General features: G+C 37.7%; 1 protein-coding gene, 1 non-coding gene and 1 pseudogene across 2 annotated transcripts in view; 1 reads left to right on the forward strand and 2 right to left on the reverse strand.

Annotated features, from left to right (window-relative positions):
- Positions 1-22648, reverse strand: part of LRP6 (LDL receptor related protein 6) — a 171342-nt gene that overhangs the window by 117586 nt on the left and 31108 nt on the right. The window lies entirely within an intron of this gene.
- On the forward strand, positions 276-749 carry LOC102750721 (bublin coiled-coil protein pseudogene; annotated as a pseudogene).
- Positions 11629-11735, reverse strand: LOC115940876 (U6 spliceosomal RNA). Its single transcript, XR_004075605.1, has one exon. It is a non-coding gene; the product is annotated as a U6 spliceosomal RNA (small nuclear RNA).

Raw genomic sequence — 22648 nt, forward strand, 5'->3', positions numbered from 1 at the left:
GCCCAAGAAAGCTCCCTATCCCTTTCTAGCTTGTGAGGTTTCAGTGAAAAAGAGCAGGCCCTCACCAGACACCAAATCTGTCAGCACCTTGATCTTGGGTTTTCCAACCCCCAGAAGTGTGAGAAATAAATTTCTGCTGTTTATAAGCCACTAGCAATGGTATTTTGTTATAGAAGCCTGAATGGACTAATACAAGTTTTCTTTAGCACAGTGTTTCTTAGGCTGTGCTCCCCCCTCCACACACAAACACAGTAATAACAATAATACTAGTGATGATGATGATGATGCCAATTTTCAATCATGGCAGCATTTGGGAAGGACTTCAGAAACTCTTAAAAATACCAGCAACTTGGGCTCTTCCATCAGAGATTCTCATTAAATGGGTCTGGGTTGGGACGCACATAACAATATTGTCTAAAAGCTCCTCGACTTTCCGACTGGCACCGGCTGTCGGCACGTTCCATCGTAGCACAGCCCTTGTGGCATCCGAGCCCACGGTGTCGGGCCCCAGTGGAGATCTGGGCATGCTGGTGGAGGCAGGTGCAAAAGGCAAGGACAACGGCCTTGGGAACGCAGAATATGCTGCCATCAACTCCATGGCGGACCAAATCAACTCCTGTCTGGACCACCTAGAGGACAAGAACCACCACCTCCATGTCTGCCTTCAGGAGCTGCTTGAGTCCAACTGGCAGACATGCCTTGGGTTCCAGCAGCAGCTTGGGGAGTTCCCTAGAGATGCCAGTCCCTAGGCTCTGGGAGCCACCAACCAGCCCCAACACTGCCTCCCTGGGTTAGGCTCTGGCCTGGACATGCACCATCTGGCTTAGATACCTTCTCAAGGGCTGGCCTTACAGGTTCCCTGGTGGGTCTGCCTGCCTGGGCCACCCTCCTGGTACTGCCCTTGGTGTGCCTGGGCCAGCCCCCACTGCCTGGCATCCTCTCCTGGGGTTAGATGTAGGCCTGTGAACCAGCCACCCTGCTTGCGTGCCCAATTCCAGGGTACTTCCCCACTCTGCTCGGGCATTAACAGGTGGACAACAAAACAAACAGTATTTTTAAAAATTAAAAAAATAAAAGCTCCTCAAAGAATTCTAACTCACTTAAGGTTTAGAAAGAGTGAAGAGGAATCTGGACTTCCTGAAGCATGTTTATCCACAGCACTCTTTTACATTGGTGTTAATATATTTAACTCACTAACCAGCTGGCCCTAAATATCAGTTAATAAGTAGCTCTTAAAGCTATGGAAGATTATATAAGGAAGAAAAGCATCAAATAAATTACTTCCCACACAAGTCTTCCATATTTCCCTCAAAAGTTTTATAACTTGAGAAATGGGATTTTTAGACTTCACAATTACTGCTTAAATTGTACTAAGTATAAATATCCAAAGATATGTAAGGATGAAAATAGATTTTCAAATCTTTATTACAAATTTCCAAACTTTTAGATTCCAATTCTTTACATATAAAAATATTTACTGGCAACCCTCAATGGAGTTTTAAGTTTGCTTATTCACTGAAGATCTTACACACATGAGAGTCATTTTACTTACAGGATATGAACAAATGAATATAATACATATCCCTTTAGAGCTCTTATTCTCAGTTTAGAACATGCTGTCAAAATGCTTAAAAAAAAAGGCACGTTAAATTACCTATGATTTTCATAAAAATATATACAATATAAATAGTCACTTTGACATTGTATTACTTTGACACTGGGTGACTTGCATCTACCCTTAGCTATGCTAACTAAAGTGTGAAAAAGATCACAAAACTAACATTTTTTAAAATAATTATAATTTTTTTGTTTTGTACTTCAGTAGGTCCAGTCAAGTAGGAGGATCAATATTTAAGAAGCCAACATGGGGCGCCTGGGTGGCTCAGTCGGTTAAGCGGCTGCTTTCGGCTCAGGTAATGATCCTAGGGTCCTGGGATGAAGCCCCGCGTCGGGCTCTCTGCTCGGTGGGGAGCCTGCTTCTCCCTCTCCCTCTGCTGCCTCTGCCTACTTGTGCTCTCTCTCTATCTCTCTGTCAGATTAATAAATAAAATCTTAAAAAATAATAATAAAATTAAAAAAAAGAAGCCTTTAACAAAACTGCCTTACTCAAAAAGCAACTAATAATTCTGAGATTTCACCAGGGAAAACTGGTATACTTCCAAGTGTTTAAACACTCATGAAAATAAAAGTCATCACTTATTACTCTCTTTTTCAAATCCACATAGATCAAGCAGAGAAAAGTCTGCAACCTTAATCAGACACCCACGGTAGACAGACACATCCTAAAGCCAACCCACTCTTTGTGGAGGTCGGGGAGACATTAAGACCCTTTGACAAGAGTCCATTTCTTTCTGAGACTCCAAAAATCAGGGTGAAATACAATCTAGAAGATCTCCAGTCTTCTGATAATGGTGCTAATTTTAGAGCTAGCTAGATACTATCTAGGGCCAAAAGGCAAGAATAAGTTACTCCTAATTTCACTCTGGAGTCAAACAAGTCAAAGAAAAAAACTTTAAGGTAACCACAGAAAAAACAAAACAGAAACGGTTATTTAATACTTATTTTTTAAAACATCAGAAACATGTATTTTATTTTTTTATTTATATATTTTTTAAAATTTTATTTATTTATTTGACAGAGAGAGACACAGCGAGAGAGGGAACACAAGTAGGGGGAGTGGGAGAGGGAGAAGCAGGCTTCCCACTGAGCAGGGAGCCCGATGCGGGGCTTGATCCCAGAACCCTGGGATCACGACCTGAACCGAAGGCAGATGCTTAACGACTGAGCCACCCAGGCGCCCCAGAAACATATATTTTAAATAGGCTCATTTCACAAAGATTTAGTTTGCAAAAGAACACAAAGCAATGGGTAAGATATTAATTTGTTAATGAATTCTACATAAACACCACTTAAAAAGCTGAACAGAATGTTTCAGTAGGCATTCATTAATCTACCACAGATGGGAAGCATGTAGAAAAGAAGGACAAAATCATCTGAAAGCTACACAATAAACTTTTTCCTTCAGTTGAAATAACTGACAAAAAGAAAATGGGAGCGGACTACGAATTAATTTCTAATCCAACTCTCAAAATTTATCAAATTAGAAATCTAGTATCGATTTTTAAAACTCATGGTGGGAGGTTCTTTGAGAGTCTCACTCTACTTCACATCTCCAAAAATAAAGAATTAAATATGATGTATGGTGCAAGCAAGGAGGCAACCAGTATGAAGAGCAAATTGTACTGGTAATACTCTATTGCTTAGCTTGTATAGTAGGCATACCATTGTTCATTATGTAATTCTTTTTATCTTTTTTGTAGGTATGAAATGTAAGTTTATGAGTGTTTAAAATACACAAAAAAACTAAACCATATGGGGTGCCTGAGTGACTCAGTTGGTTAAGGGTCTGCCTTCGGCTCAGGTCATGATCTTGGGGTCCTGGGATCAAGCCCCACATTGGGCTCCCTGCTCAGCAGGGAGTCTCCTTGTCACTCTCCCTCTGAACCTCCCCACTGCTCGTGCTCTCTCCCTCGTTCTCAAATAAATAAGATCTTTAAAAAAAAAAGCTAAAACATAAAAAAAGGAGAAGCTGAACATACTTAACGCTTCTCAGTATTAGAAAGAGTGCAACATATGAAATCGTAAAGAAAAGAAATAGTAGATTAAATATTGGGGAAGGGAGAGGACAAAAAAAACTTATAAAATCTGTTTTTGGCAAAATGACAGACTAGAAGCCCAGAGAAACCTTCCTATTAAAGAGCACCTAAAAAATGACAGATAAAACTATAAAAATATTTTAAATGCATGTCTGTACCCATAAAAATTAAAGCAAATATTCTCAGCACAGAAAATACAGAAAGGAAAAACAGAAAAGTAATCTAGTGCTGAAGGAGAGATGGTCTCTATAATCTATACAAGGTAGCACCCTTAGATGAGAGAATACACATAATGCCAGAAACCCCAACTTAAACACTCTCAATGGGTAAACTAAAAGGAAAACACATACACACACATACACGGAAATGGTAGAAATACCTGACTATAATAAAGAGATAATTAAAGAACATGAAGATAATTCTGGATAACCTCTAGTGCTAAATACACAGAGGAAGAAATGGATTCATGAAAGAGAGGTTAAAAGAGAAGAGTGAGGAAAACAAATGTCTAGTTGGAGTTCTTTACGAAAAGAAAAATGACGTAAAAGCAATATTTTAGAAGAGTTTCTAGAACTGATGAAAGACATCAGTCCACAGAATCAAGAAACCAAATACCAATTGGCATAATAAAAGAATCTAGATAAACTTTTTAAAAACTAGATAAATCACACTAAAACTGTAATCAGAGAGGAATGGTAATAGTGGATAGCTTCAACAACAACAAAGAAAGCCATCAGACAACAGAATAATACCGTTAACATGGTAAGATAAAATATCTGTTGACCTGGAATTATATCCTATACAAAAAAATTGAAAACAAAGGCAAAATAAAGGTAGATTCAGATAAACAAAGCCTGAGAGAGTCTGCCCCCAACAGGACTTCACTAAAGGAAATTCTAAAGATTTAGAAAAATTATCCCAAACAGAAGTTCCAACATGTAAGATAGAAGGATAAATCTAAATTTTAAAAATAATGTTTTATGGATTAGAAACAAGGAAGCAGAACCTAAACTCAAGATAATGATAATATATAAGCCAGGAAGGTAATAAACAGAGGTAAAGTATACTAAGAACTTCCTAAGTGTACATACTAAAAATTCCCAGAATTTAAAAAAATTTTCCAAATAAGATATTTTTTTTAATTCTCAAAAAGACTGCAAATTTGTAGAAGGGAAAAAACTGACAAAATATAATCAATAAGAAAGACAAAGAAAAAAAATGGGCAGAATAGAAGGAACTCAAAATAAATCACGTCAGATATGAATACAGCTATATTAGCAATTACAATAAGCACAAGTTGTAAAAGGACTGAAAAAAGCTTCAGTAGAAGACATTTTATTTATTTTTTTTGAAGATTTTATTTATTTATTTGAGAGAGAGAATGAGAGAGAGCAAAAGCAGGGAGGAGGGGCAGAGGGAGAAGAAGCAGCAAACTCTCCCGCTGAGCAGGGACCTGATGCCGGGTTTACTCCCAGGACCCTGGGATCATGGCCTGAGCCAAAGGCAGACACTTAACCAACTGAACCACCCAAGTGCCCCTAGAAGATACATTTTTAATGATGGGTTTAAAATCAAACCAAAAACTCCAACTATATGCTACTTAAAAAAGAAACACCTAGAAAATATAAACACACAGAATGTAAAAAGATGGGACACTATATATGATGCAAAAACTTACAAGAAAGTAGATATAGCGAGTGATACCTAACAGAATGGACTCTATGGCAAAATGCAGTAGTAACAATAAAGTCACTAAATAATGGTATCAGGTACATCAGGAAGAAAATTCCTTATCTACCTGTATTTCAAAAAACAGCCTCAATGCACATAAAGCAAAATAGGCATATCTATAAAAAGAAATTGTCAAATTAATTACCAAGTGTAAGATTTTTTAAAGCACTTCTCTTAACAATAAATCAGAGACTTAAAAATCAGGAATCAGAAAATTTCAACAGTACAAACAAGTTTGATTTAATGGACACATCTAGAACACAAAATATACAGTCTTTTCAAGCACACATGGAGTATTTTTTTGAAGATTTTTTATTTTTTTCTTAGTAACTCCACACCCAAAGTGGGGTTTGAACTCACAACCCTGACAGCAAGAGCCGCATACTCCACTGACTGAGCCAGCCAGCCAGCCGCCCCACATGGAATATTTTTTAAGTATAACCACACACTGGGGCACCTCGGTGGCTCAGTCATTAAGCATCTGCCCTCAGCTCAGGTCATGGTCCCAGGGTCCTGGGATCGAGTCCCACATCGGGCTCCCTGCTCGGCAGGAAGCCTGCTTCTCCCTCTCCCACTCCCCCTGCTTGTGTTCCTGCTCTCGCATGCTCTCTCTCTCTGTCAAATAAATAAAATCTTAAAAAAAAATTAAATTTAATAAATAAATAAATAAATAAAACCACACAATGGACCATAATGCAAACCTTAAGTATAGGACTAATACACATGTTGCAGAGTAAATGTAATTAATCAACCTAGAAATAATAACTAGGAAAAAAACCCCGTATCTGTCTGTCTGGAAATTAAGATTCACATTTCTAAAAAATAAAACACAATTCAAAGAAATCTATTATATTATTACTGAAGTATTAGATGCAAATAATGAAACTTTGAAGTACAGGTAAAAACAGTACTAAAGACGTTTAAATTACTAAAAGCTAAAAGAATGAAAAGTAAAGAGCTAATCCAAAGAAACTCTAAGAAAAATAAAGGGAGAAGAGATCCCCAAAGTATTTAAAAAAAAAAAAAAAGCACCACAGAGAAAAGCACAGGAAAAACATGAGCTTACAAAACTATATCAAGGCAAGTTTTTAGAAACCTGAATAAGATACAACTACTACTAAGATCAAAAGAATAAATTTATCTTTCCCAGGTGGAAGGAAAAGGGAGGACACAGCCCACATACCTACTGGTAAACCCTCTAAAATTCTCAAAGACCAAAAAATTCTAATCTTAAGACAAAAATTACTGCACTGCACAGGAAAAGGAAACACTCCAAAACAGCAGAATAAACAGTCTTCTCAAGTACATACAGAATATTCACAAGAATATGGGCCATGCAACAAAGAACTGAAATCATATATAGTATGTTCTCTGGCCACAAGAGAATTAGACTAGTCCCTGTAAGAGGACATTATCTACAAAATCCTAAAAATTTGGACATTAACCAATATACTTCTAAACACATATATGCAGTAAATGATTAACCTTGCCCTAGGAGAGGTCTGGTCTTTGCCCTCAGCCAGTGAGAGGTAATTTCTAAACCCCTGGACTATCCTCATTGATAAGAGTCTTTTAGACTCTGTCTGAAGATAGTCTTTTTGTTTATCTGAGGCCATGAGCCACCTCAGATAGTCTAGGCCAACAATGTGATTTATAGTAGGAGCTTTGGGCCACTCAGTATTAAGTCCAATCTCTAGAGGGGCTAGAGACTAAAGTCAGCCAAGCAGGAAGTAATGACCTGGTTGGCATTACTCTGCATGTTGTCACACAGCGCAGGAGAAGTAAACGCTGTCCACACAACTAACTCCACTGGGAGAAGACAACTAGAAGCTCTGCATTTGGAACTCTCGTGGACCCTGTCCTGTGCACCTCTTTCCCTGGCTGATTTTTATTCGTATTGAAATAAACCATAACTAGCATATAACAACTTTCAGTGAATTCTGAGAGTCCTAGTAAATTACTGACCCGAAAATTAGTCCTGTGGACCCCCAATCTGCAACTGGTGTCAAAAGTCAGAGTTGTTTTAGGGAGGGGGACATGAGCAAAATAGGTGAAGGGGATTAAGAATTATAAACTTACAGTTAATAAATAAGTCAGTCACAGGGATGAAACGTATAGCATAAGGAATATAATCCATAATACTGTAATAACTTTGTATGTCGACAGATGGTAACTACACTTACCACAGTAGGCATTTCAATAATGTATGTAATTGTTGAATCACTATGCTATACACTTCAAACTTTATCATATTTTATGTCAACTATACTACAATTTAAAAAATAAGATCTGTAGGCTAAATTTAAAAACTTTAGAAAGAACTGTATTTTGCGGGGGGAGAGGGTACTCATGGGGCAGGGGAATGGGGGAAGACCCAAAGAGAGATGGAGAGAGAATCTGCAGGCTCCATGCCCAGTGCAGAGCTTGATGGGGGGCTCAATCTCATGACCCTGAGATCATGACCCTGAGATCATGACCTGAGCAGAAATCAAGAGTCAGATGCTTAACCTACTGAGCCACCCAGATACCCCAAGTACTATATTTTTAAATAATATAATTATGGAATATAATTTTTTAAATGTTCCTATCTAAAAAACCTAGAGTAGTTTATGTTTTACTAGCCATACCCTGACTTATATGCCAACCCAGGGAGAGCCTAAGTTGGTGAATTTACCCAGGGATTAACAGCCCTGAGAATGGGGGCCATCTGCCCCCCAAACTGGGAAACACCACCCTCAATGCATAGAAGCAGCATATGGAAAGGCTCAGACTCCACTGCATTTATACTTGAATCTTCCTTTGGTATCTCTAGAATGATAACTGTAAACAACCTATGAAATGAATATGCTGTATACTCTGAATTCTGCAAAGTGGCTCTGAATAATAAAGCTGATTTGACAGTGTTTAAAACACACACACACATATGAGATACCACTGCATACATATAAGAATAGCATAAAGGAAACTGACAATTTCAAGTACTGGTGAGGATGCAAAGTTACTCGAGCTCCCATACACTGCTAGTGGGAATAAAAAATGGTATAGCCATTTTGGCAAAATTTCAATTTCTTATAAAGTTAATTATAGTTACCACAGAACCCAGCAATCTGACTCCTGGGTATTTACCCAAGAGTAATGAAAGAGAAATAAAAACTTAGGTTCACACAAAAACCCGCATACAAATAGTTATAGCAGCTTTATTTTTAATTGCCCAAACTGGAAACAACCCAAATGTTCTTGAACTAATTAATGGAGAGACAAACTGTAACACATACTGCTCAGCCACAACAAAAGTACTGATACACACAACATAGATAAACCTCAAACGTATTATGCTGAGTCAAAAAAGCCAATCTCAAAAGGCTATACATACTGTATGATTCCACTCATATGACATTCCAGAAAACTACAGAACAGAAAACAAGTCAGTAACTTCAAGGAGCTGAGACTGGGGGCAAGAAGGTAAGTACAAAAAAGCATAAGGAAATTTTGGGGGGTGATGGAACAGTTCTGTATCTCAACTGTGGTGCTGATACAAAGAGTCTCTGACTGAACTCTAGCCAGGCTCCACTGAGTCTCTCAGCTAGGCCTCAACTTTGGCCAAAAAAGCCTTGAACAAAATACTAACAGTTTCTAACAGCTCAAGGCTGCATCCCTAAGATGACCCTAGTCCCTCGTAAAGTGCCTGCCTGAGAAACTTCACTGCTGCCAAAAGAATTTACTGTTTGTTCCAGCCAACACCTGAACATAGGGCCCCTGTCTGCCCGTCTCTGTGGGAGGGGAGGAGCCTCTGATAAGTGCCAGTTAGCCAACCCAGATGGTTTCACATAGACCAATCTCCCCTTCCAGCTTTTTGTAATTTATCACTCCCCTGACTCTACTGAACCCCTGCTCACCCCGTCCCTACTCCCTCATTCTCCCTTTAAAACACTGAGTTACCCATGTACAAATCAAAGTAGAGTTCCATTTATGCTGTATTCTTTTCCATGTTGCAGTAATATATTACTGATTAAAATCTGTCCTTACTGTTTTAACTAGGGTCCAGCTTTTTCATCTTTGGCAATACACAATTGTATGCATTTGTCAAAATTCATATGATGATACACTGAAAAGGGTGAATTTTACAATATGTAAAATTATACCCCAATTAAACTAAGGAAAAAAAAAAAACAACCATAGCAACCAGCTTCTGAACCATCAGTGATAATTCACCTCATTAATATGTAAAAGAAAAATCATATGGTAATTTGAAATGCAGAAAAGTCACAACAAACATCAATTCTAGGATTTTTGCTTATATCAACAACTAAATGCACACACCTTTTCTCTAAAGCAAAAATAGGCAAACTATGGTCAGGGGTTCAAATCCAACCCCTGCCTTGCTTTTTGTATGACCCTAGCTAAAAAGGGTTTTTATATTTTTAAAGGTTGTAAAAAAAAAAAAAAGAAAAGAAAAAAGAACATCCAACAGAGATCATACATGGCCCACAAAGACTAAAATATTTATAATCTGGACCTTTCTAGAAAACTTTTGCGCACCCCTTGCTACTCAAAATGTGGACCATGTACCAACAGTCTCAGCAAATCTCAAGTTCTACCCTGAACTAAATCAGAATCTTTATTGTAACAGGAGAACAAAACCAAAGTATTTGTTACCTTTCCATATAAATATGTCTTTGTAACATCAGAGAACACCCAGTAAACACATAATTATACAAATAATATACACAACTCTAGGAAACACTAAGCAATATTTCTAGGATAAATCTACATCAATTCAGAAAAAACATCAATTAAATCTCAATGATATTGTGACTGCATTTTCTGAACCCAAAATTATAGCTGACACAGTCCAACACCAAGATAAAGTATTTTAAATCATTCTCCCAGAAAATGTGGTAAGCATTCATGCCATTAGCTAAGCATAATACAAATTACAAAGATGCTCCAAGGTTTTTAAGAAATATTTCCCTAATTATTTTATTCAAGCCCTTCATTTCATCAAAAGAAAAAATAGGGCCTGTATTTTCCCAAGCCCTTGTATGGCACGCTATAGTCATTTATCTCAGCCTCCCACGAGGACTTGAAAATGGCCATTCTACAAGTCCTGCCACAAACTGTTTAATTGAAAATTAGGTACAAGCGGGGCGCCTGGGTGGCTCAGTCGTTAAGCGTCTGCCTTCGGCTCAGGTCATGATCCCAGGGTCCTGCCCCGCGTCGGGCTCCCTGCTCGGCGGGAAGCCTGCTTCTCCCTCTCCCACTCCCCCTTCTTGTGTTACCTCTCTCACTGTCTCTCTGTCAAATAAATAAATAAAATCTTAAAAAAAAAAAAAAATTAGGTACAAGCATTACCTACATTGAAACTCTGTTTCTGTGTCTCCTCTTGGGAATGAAAGAGAAGCAAGCAGCATACCACATAAACTTAACAGTAATTTAAATAAAATTACAAATACTGCAAAATATAATCATTACTCTATGATCAAGGGTTACATATTTGTTTGTATCAATACAAATCTCCCTCATATCAGAAGTCATTCAACAATATGGTAATACACATGTTTGGACTTAGGACTCTCCCACATTCTGTGAGACGTGACAAATCCTACAATACTTTTTAAACCAAAGGCTGAAAATATTAACTATAACATACTTCTCTACTAGTCCTACCTTAATTATAAAAAAAACTGTGCATTAACTCCAGGGCTGAAATTTTTACTTCTGATTGCTTTGAAGTTAATGAACTAAACTCATTTAAAACGTACACTGTATATTAAGTTAAATATGAGCTCATACTGATGTCTTCAATTCTAACCCACTACCGTAAGTTCATTCTAGCCTCCCCTCATTGTTTATCTGTAACTTCCCACTCCAATAGTAAGAAACCAGGTTCCCACCACATACCATCTATTTTATTTGTTTCATTTTAGTATGCAATCAGAATTGTTCATTGTACCTCTATGGGAAGCAACATTGACAACTAGAGTACACTGCTTATATGCAGTTCCTTTTGCCTTTAGTCTTGCAGGTTCCATGCATTTCCAAAGTTAATTAGGTCAGTACCTTTCCTCCCCAACTCTATGCAGTGAGATTCTTTCATAATTTCTAAGAGAATTAGATTCTTCTGTTTCAATCTGCAATATACCCTGGGATCCCCCAAACTCCTAAATGATTTTTGAAAATTTTGCATACATTAAGGTTCACTTTCTGAGGTAAAGATCTAGGGGTCTTTTTTTTTTTTCTTTTTAATATGGAACGCTTCATGAATTTGCATGTCATCCATGTGCAGGGGCCATGCTAATCTTCTCTGTATTGTTCCAATTTTAGTATATGTGCTGCCAAAGCGAGCACAAGATCTAGGGGTCTTGACGAATGTACAGTGTGTTTTTATGATGCTTCTCATCTTCCATAAATATAAAACATCTTACAAATGATTTTACCACTCATACTTCAGGCAAACACACACATTTCCAAAGCCATCTTCAATTCTACTAAACAGGATACAGAGTTTACATGTTTGTAGTCTTATCTCCATGCACATACTACTTTTTTCACAACCTCTGAGGAGACTCATTTCAGAAAACTTTGCTTCCAGATTACTAACAGTTGTCTGCTCCTGATTAGGCTTCGAATAAAACAATGCTATAGTTATTTAAGAAAACAGATTTCATATTATTTTACAACGAAGTTTTTTTTTTTTTTAAAGATTTTATTTATTTGACAGAGAGAGACACAGCGAGAGAGGGAACACAAGCAGGGGGAGTGGGAGAGGGAGAAGCAGGCTTCCTGTGGAGCAGGGAGCCCGATGCGGGGCTCGATCCCAGGACCCTGGGACCATGACCTGAGCCGAAGGCAGACGCTTAACGACTGAGCCACCCAGGCACCCCTGAAGGCAGACATTTAACGACTGAGCCACCCAGGCGCCCCTACAACCAAGTTTTGAGAGTTTCACTTACACTTCTATCATTAATAAAGTAATGAAAGCTTATAAAGACAGTTACAAATTCATTCTACTGATTTCACTTCCACTTTGGTCTTCCTATATATAAAATGAGATGATGTAGAGTCACTTACTCAGCTCAGTCTCACTATAAAGATTTTTAAACAAGGTCAGTCTAAACAGTATTTGCTTACTGTAAACTATTTTAATAAATAACAGTATTATTAGATCCAATACCAACGGTTCAGGGAATTTGAGGATATAAATAAGACATAAGAGTATATAGGTTCTATTCCTGAAAGCCTGCCCCAATCCAGATAAAAACCTCTGAATATTCCCAGAACTCATCTATCAAAATTAAAATTCCAGACTATACTATGTAAGATCCTTCTAGTTAATAGATATATTATTTTCTTCCCATGCTTCATGTATTCAGATTTTCAATGCAAAAAAGTAACACAGTCCAGCATACAAGCAGTTGAGAAGCCATCACTCCATTCTAACGACAAGCAAAAACCTGAACAAACTGAAAAATCAACAATTTTTAGATCCATCAGAGAAGTAGGGATACAGAGCAAATTGCTGCCCTCAAAACTGGAGACAGACAAGCAAATCCAGAGAGTCACAACTTACAAGAGCAGAAACCTATAAACAGAAACCTCCATGGGAACCAGTACCAGGGTAGGAAAACCTGAACTATATTTGACTTGCAAGAGGCTTAGTGTGGACAAATTTGAAAGTTAAAAATTCCAGAGGGAACCAGTCATGAGGGGGCCCTCACACTTTTGTAAGTTTTACCTCCAAGAACTCTAACAGGTTCTCACAATGAAGATCAATTCATGCTTCCAGCAGGGGGAAGAATAAGCTAGCCATTTTTAAATACATCAGTACATTTTATTCTTCTTAACAAGGCCTGTCCTCAAGAAAAACAATTTTACCAGAGCCTAACCAGTTGGGATTTTATCAGGGCCTAACTGACCTAAGGGAAGGGAATTTCCCAACTCCAGCATCCTGCAGCCATCCTGCCCCACCAAGGGGGTAAAACAAACTGAGAAGCATTTGTGAGGCTCACAGCTCAGGAGCACAGGCTCACTAAAAGACTGAGACCTAATCACAGAATTATAGAATGCTTTTCCTCTTCCAACACCTCAACGCATTGCTAAAGGCCTATTTACTACAATTCCTTTTACCCAGTATATCATGGCCAGCTTTCAACAAAAAATTATAAGGCGTAACTAAAGGGAAAAAAATCTTGACGAGACAAGGCAAGCATCACAAACAGACTCAGATATGGTAGGGATGTTGGAATTATCAGAGTATGAATTTTAAACCACCATGATTAATATGCTAAGGACTCTAATGGAAAAGATAGGCAACATATAAGAACAGATGAATAATATGACCATTGAGCTGGAAATTCTAAGCACCAAAAAAATGCTGGGGATCTAAAACACTATAACAGAAATGAATGCCCTTTTTTTTTTTTTTAAAGAGAAAAGTTTTACTTATTTGTCAGACAGAGAGAGAGAGGGCACAAGCAGGGGGAGCGGCAGGCAGAGGGAGAAGCAGGTAGAGGGAGAAGCAGGCTCCCCGCTGAGCAAGAAGCCCAAAGCGGGACTCGATCCCAGGACCCTGGGGTCATGACCGGAGCCGAAGGCAGATGCTTAACCGACTGAGCCACCCAGGTTTCCCAAATGAAGACCTTTAATGGACTCATTAGTAGAAGGGACACAGCTGAGAAAAGAATCTCTGCCCTTACAGATATATCCATAGAAATAGCCAAGGAGAAAAAAAGATGGGGGGTAGGGGTTGGGAAACAGAAGAGAACATCCAAGAACTATGGGATAACTACAAAAGATATAACATATGCATGATGAGAATACCAGAAGGAGGGATGCCTGGGTGGCTCAGTAGGTTAAGCAGCTGCCTTCGGCCCGGGTCATGATCCTAGGGTCCTGGGATCGAGTCCTACATCAGGCTCCTTGCTCAGCAGGGAGCCTGCTTCTCCCTCTCTCTCCTTCTGCTTGTGCTCTCTCTGTCAAATAAAATCTTTTAAAAAAAAAAGAGAGACTACCAGAAGGAAAAGAAAAAAGGGAATATTTGAAGCAGTGATAAACTTAGAATTTCTTCAAATGTCAGATACCAATCCACAGATCCAAGAAGTTCACAGAACAGCAAAGCGGCATAAATACAAAAAACAAACAAAAAACCTAAGCATATCATATTCAAACTCTAGAAAAGCAAAGATACAGAAAAAAATCTTGGGAAAAAAAAAACACCTCATATACAGAGGTGCAAGGATAAGAATGACATCTGACTTCTCCTCAGAAACCATGCAAGCAAGAAGAGATTGGAGTAAAATATTGAGAAAGGTGAAAGAGGGAAAACCTACCAAGCTAGAATTCTGTACCCTGCAAAATTATTCTTCAAAAGTGAAAAAAGATGTTCTCAAACAAAAATTGAGGGAATTTATTGCCTATAGACTTGTCTTGCAAGAAGTTCTGCAGAGAGAAGGAAAAATGATATAAGTAAGAAACACAGGTCTACATTAAAGAAAGGAAAAGCATTAGAGAAGGAATAAAGTGATTATGAAATAAAACTTTTATTACAGAAGGGAAGAATTAGAAATATTTTGTTCCATTCAATTTTGCTATGAACCAAAAACTGCTCTCAAAAAAAGTTTATTAAAAGAAAAAAAAAAAAAGACAAAGCCCTGTTTCAGTTTGCTGTTCTATAAAGCTTGGTGCTCATTTGTACTGGTAAGATTGGTACCAAATCCTCAATTGGTACATTCTCCCAAAGGCAGCTAAATTATGTATCCATAATTTATTTATCCATAATTTATTATGTATCCATAATAAATAAATGTTATTCCTAAAATTTAACAAGTGAGTGTCTCCAGTAATGCAATGACCTGACAGCATAATGAGGCTCTATGCTTGGACCTTCTCCACAGCAGTCACACAATATTTTTCCCTAGGCTTCAGGCTCAGAATCTGCCTTATCAGACTTTGTCCTTCTCCAAGGAGTGCAGTAAAATGGCAATTTTACTCCTAGAGAGTCAGGAGAGAAGCATTCATGGCACTCAAGGATGCATCAATGAAGCTGATCCAAAAGGAGTGGAAGCTACTGAGCCCTGCTGAGAGGACACTATACAGGGATGTGATGTTGGAGAACTATAGCAGCTAATCTCAAGGATGGTACCATTTTGCAAACCCAAACTCATCATTCAGCATGAGGGGAGGAAAACAACCCTAGACAGAGAAAAGAAAACATCTAATGGGATTTGTCCTCCAAGATTAGACAAAGTATCTTCTATATCCAATGTATATAAAGAAGATTTACTCTGTAACGTGGGTTATGATTATCTGAGGACTTTATTTGGGCCAGGTGAGGAGAAAAAGTTGAGTCACAGTATTTTAACTTTATCAAATGAATACCAATTTATATCCCTTAGTATAAGTGTAGTGCAAGACAAGACTAGCATGTTCTGCCCTCAAATATGTATAATCCAGACATGGTACAAAGATAAAATATCCCTACAAATGTAACAGACATCTAGGTACTAAAAGAAAGTAAAGGTCCATTTTATATGTCAGAAAGATTATGTGAACTAAAAAAATCACAAGTTTATAAAAGAGTTTTAAAAATTCCCCAGTAAACGGGACACCTGGGTGGCTCAGGCAGTTGGGCATCCGACTCTTGATTTCAGCTCAGGTCATGATCTCCCGGTTGTGGGATTTAGCCCTGTGTTGGGCTCTGCACTGAGCAGGAAGTCTACTTCAGATTCTCTCCCTCTCTCTCTGCCCCTACCCCTGCTTGCGTGCACTCTAAAATAAATAAATAAATCTTAAAAAAAATTCCCATAAACTTTTTTAACTTTCCAATTTTTTCACATCAATTTATTATATACAGATAATTTAAAAACAAAAATGGATCCTTTAGGGATTTTTTTCATTTTTCAAAATAATTCTGACTTCGAAATTTCCAGAAACAGCTAGAGCTGCCAATACAAAGCATCATGGGGAGCAATGAATGTCAAATATGTCATCAAGAGTTACATCTGCATTGGAAAGGGAAGGGAAGGCCATTTCCAGCACTAAAATATATAACATATACAAAGTCTGGCTGTAATTGTTAAGCCGCATAAGAGATTGAGAAATCAGGTGGGTTATGAGAAAGGGTATCCTGCTAAAAGCCTGAGTGACATACTAAAGTATCAGACTTAATAAAGAGCAATATTTAGGTGTTGATATTTTTTTTTTTTAAAGATTTTATTTATTTATTTGACAGAGAGAGACATAGCGAGAGCAGGAACACAAGCAGGGGGAGTGGGAGAGGGAGAAGCAGGCTTCCCGCAGAGCAGGGAGCCCAATGTGGGGCTCGATCCAAGGACCCTGGGATCATGACCTGAGCCGAAGGCAGACGCTTAACGACTGAGCCACCCAGGCACCCTAGGTGTTGATATTCTTAATACAGGATTAATCTTTAAAAGGAATTGGGCACCAGCCAATAAGAGAAAGGTGTAAACTTCTTATCTAAAGATCTACTAGTAGAATAAAACATCAGGACTGTAGCACAGTAGAGATTTCAGGATGCAAGGGAAAAAAGAAGATTCCTGAGGAAAAAAACATTCTCCATATTCTCTGTTAGGATATGACATAAACATTTTCTGTTATTAGAACAAGGAATATTTGACACTGAGGCTTCAAACCTCCCCCTTAAATCAGCGACTTAAAAATTAAGACTATGAGGTTGAGGCGCCTGGGTGGCTCGGCTGAGCATCCAACTCTTGGTTTCAGCTGAGGTCACTGGTCTAATGTCATGAGATCAAGCCCAGTGTAGGGCTCTGCTTGGAGACTGTCTCCCTCTGCAACCCCTCACTCACATGTATGCTCTCTCAAATAAATAAGTAAATCTTTAAAAAAAAAATTAGACTATGAGGTAAACTCCTTGACTACATCACTTTATCTTTCCAAAAATAAAAAATAATTGGGGTACACAGATTAAGGAGTAGGTTTGGTTTGGCTTACTTGTTGTGTTTGGGCAGTTAACCTGGCTTAGAAACCTATGATTACCTAAAGGTACTTAACAATAAAGTTGCTAAATTCAACTAGCTGTGTCATATATTCTGCAAAGGCTTTTTTATCAGCATTATTTTTAAAAGCCAATTTTAGTATCCTTTAGGAAATGAAAGAGTGTTTGATAAATATGTCCTGTGGCTTCTCGAAAGCCAGGCTATACAGGCTCATATAGAAGAAATCTCTCTTCAGCAACAATTATTACTAACTCTCCAATTATGTGGTCTATTTGGCCCCTAATTTATTTTGGCTTCAATGGGTTCTATTTTGGCTTTGACTTAAGAGAAGATAAACATTCTTATTTGATACTGAAGAATTAGATATATATGGTTACAGCACCAGTTTGCAATAGTATTCACATCTGCTATTCATCAAAAATCATGAACCAGTACCAGGTTGTTATATGCTGTTCACTAGTTTCCATACAAATGTAATTTTACTGTTGTATCTGGCCTGATATGCACTGCAATACTTTCTGGAAAATAAATTTTAAATGAAGTGAAGGGTAGAAGACAGGCTTTATTTTAATTAGGAAGTAATTACAGTAAGTAAAGAAAATATTAAGTTTTCAAAACATCAAAATGTCTTATGACAGAAAATAAAAATACCTCAACCAACAGACTACATTCCAGCCATTTTATACAAATTTATTTTATACAAATTTATTACATTCCAAAGCATATAATGTCTACAATTAGGCAAGGGTAAAATAATAAATTTTCCAAAATATTCACAAACCCCTAATCTAGTGTGTTACTCAATCTGAATCCAGTTTCCCCTGACAAAAATATTCAGAAATGTTCAGTTTCAATAAACCTAAACTGAAGGGATAAATTTTCACCCTTTACAAGATATAATTACACACAATGGTGGCTAATTAAGAAAACATTTAGAATTGAGTCATAAAAACTAAATGAACCAGATCTATAAATCACTTCATGATCCTTGAAGTTACTTATATAATCCTACCTATAATTAAAAGTCATTAATACACGTATTAGTAAGTATGAATAATGCTCAACTATCATGTACATATATCCAGAGTAAGAAAAGGCAATATTTAAAAACATGAAAGTTAGAATTTCTATTTCTGATAATTTAGTAACAAAATAACCAGAAATCCCTCCTTTCACAAAACCTCTAGAACCACTGGTTAGTCTTTTTATTTGATTTATACATTGCTATAGTCTGAATTTTTGTGTTCCCTCAAAATTCATATGTTGAAATTCTAACGCTCAAAAGTGACAGTATTAGCATGTGGGGTCTTTGGGAGGTGCTTAGTCATAAGGACAGAGCTACAAAGCAAACTCTAAGCTGTTCCACCACGTGAGGACACAGCAAGAAGGCACCAGCTATGAACCAGGAAGGGGGCCCTTACCAGAAGGGGACCATGCTGGCATCCTAATCTTGGACTTCCCAGACTCCAAAACTGTGAGCAATAAATTTCTGTCATTATAAGCCACTCAGTTATAAGCTACTAGGTAGTACTTTGTTAAAAAGCCCAAAAAGACTAAGACATACATATATACAAAATAAAAATATATAAACACTATTAAATGTAGAGCTAAGATATCATGAAAGCAGGAGAAATCTTCAGAGAACCAAAAATGAACAGGGAGGTAAAAAGCAGTACATGTTTGATGCTACAGCAATCCTGTAGGATTTTCTCATCTCAGAAACTGAGGGACTTCTGTTTCGACAGCAAAACAGGGAAGAAGATAAAGCCTGGACACATAAGAACACTGTGTTAGAAATAAGATTCTTGCACAAAGCACAGACCCTTGGGGAGCAATGAAGTAGAAAAATTTGCCACTGGCAGAGAAAGGCAAAGAAGCTTTTCAGTCTTGGCCTAGGCTCTGAAAAGGTGGGAAAAAATCACCAAAATTCTGTAACCACAACACTGCCCTCACATAGGTTTAGAGTTTGAATTAATTCTCTGTACATGGTACAAGAACTTCTAACTCCAAAAATTAAATATAAAAAGTAATCTCTGCTTGAACGAGATGATAATACAGATGTACACATTTGTCAAAACTGCACGATTAAGGTCTGTGCATTTTACTGTATAGAAATTATACTTTAATTTAAAAATAAAAAAAATAAAGTTGTTCCTGGAAACACCTCTAGGGTGCTTGGGCAGAAGCAAACTAAAACCTCTCTGGAGGAATACGCACCCCCATGAGGCCACTCAGGATTCTCAGACAGCCCCTCTGAAGATCAGCTCATAATCCAAAACTATACGACATCTAAGGAAACAGTTCACCTTAAGCAAGAATCAGCAAATATAACAAAGAACAGAAGTGATTTTCTTTTTTTTTTTTTTTTAAAGATTTTATTTATTTATTTGAGAGAGAGAGAATGAGAGACAGAGAGCAGGAGAGGGAGGAGGGTCAGAGGGAGAAGCAGACTCCCCGCTGAGCAGGGAGCCTGATGCGGGACTCGATCCCGGGACTCCAGGATCATGACCTGAGCCGAAGGCAGTCGCTTAACCAACTGAGCCACCCAGGTGCCCCAGAAGTGATTTTCTAAGAACTTCAGACAACTGACCAATCTGATAGAAATTATAAATATTTAAAATTATTAAAACGCATAAAAGATGGAATAAAAATACATGAGATAAAACATCATAAGACAGTAACAAATATCTCTAATGAAATAATACAAAAAAATGATCCCCAGTGAGTGGTAAAACAATCAAGTGATAAGGAACTGGATATTGATATGGTATAGAAGGATCATCCCACAAATTATTTACAGGATACAAGAGGAAAAACTCAACTTTATAATAAAGATATTAACTTTCACCATCTGAACCTACCGAACAATCTCAGTATCACTACAAGTAAGACAATACATTATATATTTTCTGATGTGATAAATACAAAGTACTCAGTACTGTATCGCCTATGAAACATTCATGCAAAATACTGAATTTGTCACTTAAGTCTTCTATTCTAAATCTCATTTTATAAGAAATATAAAGGACAAAAATAAGTCAAACATCACAAGAATCTCTTAGAAAATCCAAAATCTAAAACATTCTAATGGACAACTATAGAATCTTTCCAATAAATCAACAGGATGAGAGAAAAAGGTAGGGGGAAGGGATGCTGTTCTAGAGAAACTTAAGAGGCATAACCAAATACAACTTGTGAACCTTGTTTTGGATCCTGATTCAAACATACCAACGATAAAAGACATTTCTGAGACTATTCTGCATACCTGAATATAGACTGAATAATTTATAATATTAAAGAATTGTTCATTTTGGGGTGTGTGGAACATAATGGTACTGTGGTTACGGAAGAAAATGTTTTTCTCGGGGCGCCTGGGTGGCTCAGTCGTTAAGCATCTGCGTTCGGCTCAGGTCATGATCCCAGGGTCCTGGGATCGAGCCCCGCATTGGGCTCCCTGCTCAGCGGGAAGCCTGCTTCTCCCTCTCCCACTCCCCCTGCTTGTGTTCCCTCTCTCGCTGTTGCTCTCTCTGTGTCAAATATATAAAATCTTTTAAAAAAAATGTTTTTCTCTTTTAGAAATGTAAAATGAAGCATTCACAAATGAGAGATCACTGTGTGGGTTTGCTTTAAAATACCTGAGCTAACAAAACAGCCTAAATGTCTAAACATAAGAGAGTGGCTGATGAACTATGGTACATTCATACAATAGAATACTACTATCATTGCAAAAAAGAATGAGAAAGAGATCTATGGAATGATATTCAGGACGTATTGTTAAGTAAAAAAAAGAGAAAATGCAAAAGAGCACTTTAGTATGTTACTCTTTCATGTAAGAAAAAAGAGAATATAAGAAAACACTCATGTATTAGTTCATTTGTGCGATTTTCAAGAAGGCGGCGCCTGGGTGGCTCAGTCGTTAAGCGTCTGCCTTCGGCTCAGGTCATGGTCCCAGGGTCCTGGGATCGAGCCCCGCATCGGGCTCCCTGCTCCGCAGGAAGCCTGCTTCTCCCTCTCCCACTCCCCCTGCTTGTGTTCCCTCTCTCGCTGTCTCTCTGTCAAATAAATAAATCTTAAAAAAAAAAAAAAAGGATTTCAAGAGGATAAAACCAAAAATTAATGAAAGTAAGGTATCTATAAATAAGAGGCAACAGACAAGAAAGAGAGAATAGGACCAGGGTAAAAGGGATGGGGATGAAGGACACTACTCAGAATATAACTTATGTCATCTCTAACTCTTAAAAACGTGGCAATTGTTTCACTTAACTCCAATATAAATCAATACTTAAAATCAGCTAGGATATTGGGAGAGATATTCAAAATGAATACAGACCATGACAAATGTATTATAAATGAATAATACAGCTACACTGCAACAGATAAGAAAGAAATTACCTAAATAAATTTGGAAAACAGTATTTTGACTCTGCAGACAGTAGTTTCATAGTATTGTATTCTAGACAGTAAATTTGTTGCTCATAAGAGTACAGGTTAGCAATTCTGAAACCCTTGCACACCAGGTTTGCACAAAACATATGACAATATATTGTATATTTGATAAATATTTGATATTTATATTGATAAACCAGGTTTCTCATATCAAAGAATTGACCAAAAAAGAAAAGGGACAAGACTACAATGTAATATTGTGGTGGTGGATTGGAACTGGATTATGATGGAGATATCAACATGAACTCATGTTTTTTTAATATATAGATAAAGATGAAAACACACAGCACTACGTGTATGTGTACACATCCATGTATTTCCTAACTATGTCTAGGGCTTAAAAGTAATGAAAACTGGGGCGCCTGAGTGGCTCAGTCGTGAAGCGTCTGCCTTCGGCTAGGGTCCTGGGATCGAGCCCCGCATCGGGCTCCCTACTCTGCGGGAAGCCTGCTTCTCCCTCTCCCACTCCCTCTGCTTGTGTTCCCTCTTTCGCTGTGTCTCTGTCAAATAAATAAATAAAATCTTAAAAAAAAAAATTAATGAAAACCTAGTAGCAAAGACCCCCACACCTAGCTTCCAAATCTTAGTTTCTAAACACCAATAATAGGAGACAGAGCTCCTTGGAGAAATGGTGATTCCAAGCATGAAGCAGAAAAAGGACGAGTCTGAAACATCTGCTGTCAGACCATAAAAAAAGTACTTAAAAAATGATGAGGGCCTATCAAAAGGACACAGGAACAAACTTGAAGGAGTTCCCAATGGCCAAATCTGTGACAGCTTGAGCAAGAAATGATGACAGTAATGGTCTATAATCTATAGAATAAAAGAAATGCCCATGAG

Source organism: Leptonychotes weddellii, chromosome 5, assembly GCF_054177405.1.
Source record: "Leptonychotes weddellii isolate Sample4059 chromosome 5, ASM5417740v2, whole genome shotgun sequence".
In the NCBI taxonomy this organism is placed as follows: domain Eukaryota; kingdom Metazoa; phylum Chordata; class Mammalia; order Carnivora; family Phocidae; genus Leptonychotes; species Leptonychotes weddellii.